Genomic DNA, 6000 nt, shown 5'->3' with positions numbered 1-6000 from the left:
GGCCAAACTTCTCACAATTATAACACTGAATCTTTCTTTTATCGAACTCTTTCTTCTTGTTCTGATTATTACCAGAACTTCCTCCACCTTTAGAGGATTCACCTTTCTCATTTGACTTTCTCTAATTTCTCTTCATGAACTTGCCATTTCCTTTCTTCTTTGAATATTTGTCATATCCATCTTTCTTGGTGAATTATGCTTGCAAGGCTTGTTGAGCAGTTATTTCTGATCCTCTTTCAATCGCCAACATCTCACGAGCTTCAAGGGATGATTGAAGTTTTTCAATCTCTAATGTCTTCACATCCTTAGATTCTTGTATGGCCACAACTACGAAATCAAAGTTAGAAGTAAGAGATATCATCATCTTACCCACCACTTGTTGATCTGACACAACTTCTCCACAAACCTTCATCTGATACACTACAGATAGCAATTTGGAGAAGTAATCACTGATTCTTTTGTCATCTTCCATCAGCATCAACTCATACTTCCTTCTTAATGACTGAGCTTCACTTGATTCACATTATCGCTACCTTCATAGTATTTTGCTAAGATTTTCCAAGCTTCCTTGGATCTTGTTATTTTTGAAATCTTTTCAAAGTGTTTGGAATCCACAATCTGCGGAATGTATAACAAAGCCTTGCAATCTTTCTTTTTCAATTCTTTGAAGGTTACTATTTGCACATCTATGAGATTTTCACCAAGATCTTCGTACACATTCTTCACCAATTCAAGAACATCTTGTGCTCCGAATAATGACTTCATCAATGCACTCCACCTTTCCCAGTTGTTTCCATGCAGAGTCAACAAATTATATGGAACAAAATCTCCATTTGTACCCATGATTGCTATGCAAGAAACTTCTAAAATTTCACACTTCACTTGTGTATCCAAGAAAATTCACCCCTTAGAAGTTCACTCATGTTTCCCTGAATCTGAACCCAAGGTTCTAGATGCCAATTATTAGCGCACCAATTTATTTCTTACTTTGCAAGCAATCACAATTTTAGAGGTTAATGGAGGAAGAAGAAGATGAAGTTGGTTAGAGGTTGTTAGATAGAGAATAGAGTATCGAAAAGTTGTTATTTTCATTGATTGATGAATAGTGAAGTTACAAGAGTATATATACACATGACTTAGAGTGCAAGTCACTTGTAACTACCTAACAAACCTATCCAAATGGTAAAGCTAAACAAACTTAACTCTACTAAACATGATTATGGATTAATCACAAACTAATAACGGGAACTACTATATGTTTTTCATTAATATCAAGTATTTGCTTCAGAGTTTCTAAAAGCATTTCAACCACAGGTTCCACTGTTGAAACAAGTTTCGATTCCTTGTCAACATCAATAAAATTTGCAACACTAGAGGTGCCAATGTGCTCCTTTCTCCCTTGTTAACTCATTTTTTAGCAACATGTTTAGGTGCAACATGTTCCCTCACCATTAGTTCTTTTTCTCGTGATATACTTTCTCTTATTCTTTCATAGGATACAACCATTTGCAAATTGAAACATTATGGTCAATAATAATATGACAATGAGATAAAAACAACGGCAACCGTTCATACACCATTTTCACATCGAATGTATATCCCTCCCTCTCGACTTTTGAATTACAATGTTATTGGTTGCTTTGTCAATTTGCATGGTTTCTTCGTGAATTACATCAAAACACTCTAGAATTGCTATGCTTCTGAGAAGTACACTTACATGATTCAAATATAGAAAACATCATAAATGTCCCGAAATCATAAGAAATTGTTCTAATACTCCTCTAGTCTTGATGAAAAACCTAACGAAAATGACTTAAAAACATGCTAGGAATAACGTAAGTTGACTTGTCATCAGTCAGTAAAAGTTTTTTTTTTTATTGTTTTGAAGGCTTTTTGGGTTTTGCTTGAGTAGAGGTAGAAGGTTTTGGTGGTATTGATGATTTTGGTTCGCCAAAAGTGATGAGAGTAGGGTTCAGAATCATTGTAGGTCTAGCAAAAGCCATTTGTGGTAATGGTTCTGGCTACGAGTCAAGTTGAGAATTAATTTGTTCTGACATGGGAGAACATCTGGTTGAGCATTAATATGTGTAATGTGTTATGGTGATTTTAATGAGGGGTGAAAACTAGCTTAAGAGATGAATCATAGTCTACAAGTGGTGTAGGTTTGTTGAGCATCTAATTCTTATTATTTTTTTGAGGTTTTGGATGGGTTTTAGAAAAATTAAAGCGTGAGTAGAGAAATAAGGGGAAATGAGAGAATGATATGAACTTTTAAGATTTGAGCGAGTTTTGAAATGGTTTCTTATGAGTGGAGGGAACGTTTTTAGCCTAAAAGAGGAGAGAATTTAAAGAAGCTAGTTCGCCATAACTAGTAATCTCATTAGTGGCTCTTATACTGAGAGAGAAACTAGGTTTTACTAGCCGTTCCTATTTCATTATCACAATCAATCTTAGGTTTACTTTTCATTTAATTTTAAATGAAAAATGAAGGAAATTGATCCATGATAAATCAGTAACTTATAATTAATTACATACATTTTTATGTGTTTTGTTAACTTATTAATTATTATACTGTTCACAGTCTTGTCAAAGTTTCTTTGAAAACTCGTTTCTAGGAATAAAAGCGCACACAAAGAATGGTCGCAGTCTAACAATAAAGGTATTCCAAACATCTAAAACTCGAATAGTTCAAAAGGTCTTTCAATCTTTTATGGGTACTTTTATTCTTAAAAGGTCTGGTATCCAGAAGCATATTGAAATTAAAATCATAACTGGTAGCTGAGTCTAGTCGCTGCTGGGTTCCTTAGTTTGATTTTCAGGACATATTTGTGGTGGCCCATGCTATAGTTTGTTCTCGTGAATGTATTCAAAATGATAAGTATCTATAGATAATAATTCAATTTGAAATTTAAACCATACATTTATATATGTATCAACAGTGGCAGATTTTGTCTAAATAAACGGGTTTCCAAGGTTTAAACTCCAATTCTTACATACATTATTAAATATCCTTACCAACTAAATTATACTGACGTAAATTGTATCATTTGTTTTATTTTATATTATTTTTTTTAAGGAATATGTTTTACATTATTAATTTTTAGTGTATTGTATATTATATTTTACATTGAACTTCAATTGTAATTCAGTTCAACCAAAAATAATTGACTCAAACTAAATTGCGATAAATTAAGTGTGTTTGATGTTTGATTTTGCGGTGGTGAGAATTAAGTTTGAGAAAATTGATTTTGACTAAAAATGAGTTGAATGTAATTGATTTTATGTTTGAATACAATCACCTAAAATTGATTCTTTCAATTTATGTTGTTTAGGTGGTTTGAATCAAAATTGCTTTTAAAAGTATAATTACCAAAATGGGTTTTAATTATATTTTAAACTATATATTGATATTTTATTTTGGATAATTATTTAAATTCATGTTATGCTATCAATTTAAATTTTGTTAAGATTATACGAACTTGTAAAATAATAACTTTTCAATTCAATGTAATATTAATTACTTTTGTTAATTATAACTTTTAGATAATACTAATTCCGTTCCTTTTTAATTGTCGTTTTTTGACATTTTACACAAATCAAGACAATCAATAAATGTTACTATTTTTAATACAATAATTTATATTTTCACTATAATAAACTTATTCATTTAATATCTTATCTTATATATTTCTCTTTCCGCAATAAAAAATTAAGGGTAAAATTGATAAAAAATTTAATGTTGTATTGAAATTTGAAAATGACAGTTAAATAGGAATAAAATGTTTCTCCAAAAGAGACACTTAAAAAAGAACTTAATGAGTACTTTCATCGTCAGGGCCGGCCCAATGCATATGTAGGCCTAAAACGAATTTGAATTGAGGCCTTTTAAATAAGTTGACAAACATAAAAATTAAGAATCTTAAAGGTGTAATTTTATTTGTGGCATGTCGAACACTAAATACTGGTATCGCTCACGGTTGGCGTTTAAACATTGAACTAGAAGGTTAAAAAAAAATTTGTTACCTTTGAGACTAAACTTACAACATGAACTACAAGTCTACAACTCTTCATTTAACCAAGCTAGACGCAAAAATGTTTAAAGAATTTAACTCATAAAAATATATTTAAATCGAAAAAGATTCAGGGGCCTAATGTTAGGCCAGAAAAATTTGGGGGCGTAAAGCTCTTACTTTAGTGGCAGCCCCTTTGGGCCGGTCCTATTCATCACTTTCAATTCAATATATTTCATTTTACATTTATGATAATATAAATATATCAATACTTGAAAATAACACTTAAAACTATTTGAATCTCTCATTCGTTTATACATTTTGCTTAATAAGTGTGAAATGAGCAAATCACTCACTTAATTTAGAACAGAAGAGTAATTGTTAGCAAAAGAGTAGAATTGGATTGGTTCAACACATAAGCTTTAAATCTGAGATTCAGACTAACTCACGTTTGAGCTCCAGAATCAATTTACCTTTTTAAAAGCCAAACATACACCCTCCGGTCATTATTATAAGCAAAAAACTACATTTTAGATTCGTTCATTAAATGATGTATGTGGTTCATAATAAAGGCCACATACATCATTTAATGAATGAATCTAAAATGTACTTTTTTGTTTATAATAGTGACCTGAGGGTGTATATTTTATCATGAAATAACGTTTCATTGCTTCAAACGTAACTTTGGTGCACCCACCGTGCAACCAAACAGGTTCTAAATCATATCATATCATACTTTTCAGAGTCCTCCCAATTATTTTCCACACATTTCAAAAGTCCTTCTAATTAATGAATAATGACCACCAATTAAATGTGCGCATGTTTGTACGTAACGAAACATATAGTAACTTTTTATAGTTGAGAAACATAAATTCGGCTGGTCATACATCTACAGTTTATGGCTATGATATTTAAATTTCATAAGAAATCGTAACTTAGTATTTTTTTTTGTAAATACGTAGTTTAGTAATTTTTTTTTAAAGAAAGTAACTTATTATGTTATTGTTGTGAATTCAGACTCAAAACTCACACCAATAAAACTATGATGTGTGGAGCAAAGGAAAGTATGAACCAATTTCAAAAGTAAACACAAGCAACAATAACAATAACAACACCTTAGATCTAATCTATGAATCAAAGTGAAAAGCTCAAAACCACAAGCAAAAAGATAAAGGGAGAAGAGAAACAAACACACCAAGAAATGTTTACCCAGTTCATTACAACTTGACCTAATTGTTGAGGCAAAATCCCTAAATAATTTTAAAGATAACAAACCTTGATGATTAAGGAATTAATGGACTTTGATTAATTTGCTGGTATTTAACTTGTGCTCTTGAGTGGTTAATTAAGACAGGAACAAGTTTCAATTCATACCAAGAAACAAAGAATCAAAGGACATAAAGACTTAAGAACTCAGTCAAAGTTCAGAAAGTTAAAATGAGTTCAGAAGGTTGGACAGAGTTCAGAAGGTTGTTCATGATGAACATCAAGAACCAAGCCCAGATATTCATGAACAAAATGAAGAACATGCAAGGTCTACGTGACTTAAATAAAAGCCCAGTAAAGTACAATGACTAATATCAATCAAGGAATAAAGGCATTTAATTGATTAAAGTCAAAGAGGGCATCTTCAATGTTCATTCAAGACTATGAACATTTGAAGTACAAAACATCAGGAATATTCCATCAAGAATATCATCCTAGATGTTTTCTAAGCTGCACTTCATAAATGTTTCACTATTAGGATTTGATTACATCAAATGAAAGTCTTACAAATCATCCTAAGTGAAACAAAAAGGAACATTCTGAAGTCCCCTGAGTTCAGAAAGTTCGATCCTGCTCCATGCTTTTTCTGACATGAACAGTATAGTTGTTGGAAAGAAAAAGGCAAAGACAAAAGCAAGATCAAATCTTTTTCAACAAGATTTCGACACATAAGGGAGTTGGTACTGTACAAAGCAAACCAAATCCCCTAAAGCATGGAATGAAA

Source organism: Medicago sativa, chromosome 4, assembly GCF_051527215.1.
Source record: "Medicago sativa cultivar Bolivia chromosome 4, Bolivia_mono, whole genome shotgun sequence".
Classification (NCBI taxonomy): Eukaryota; Viridiplantae; Streptophyta; class Magnoliopsida; order Fabales; family Fabaceae; genus Medicago; species Medicago sativa.
Note: the sequence above shows the minus strand (reverse complement) of the source record.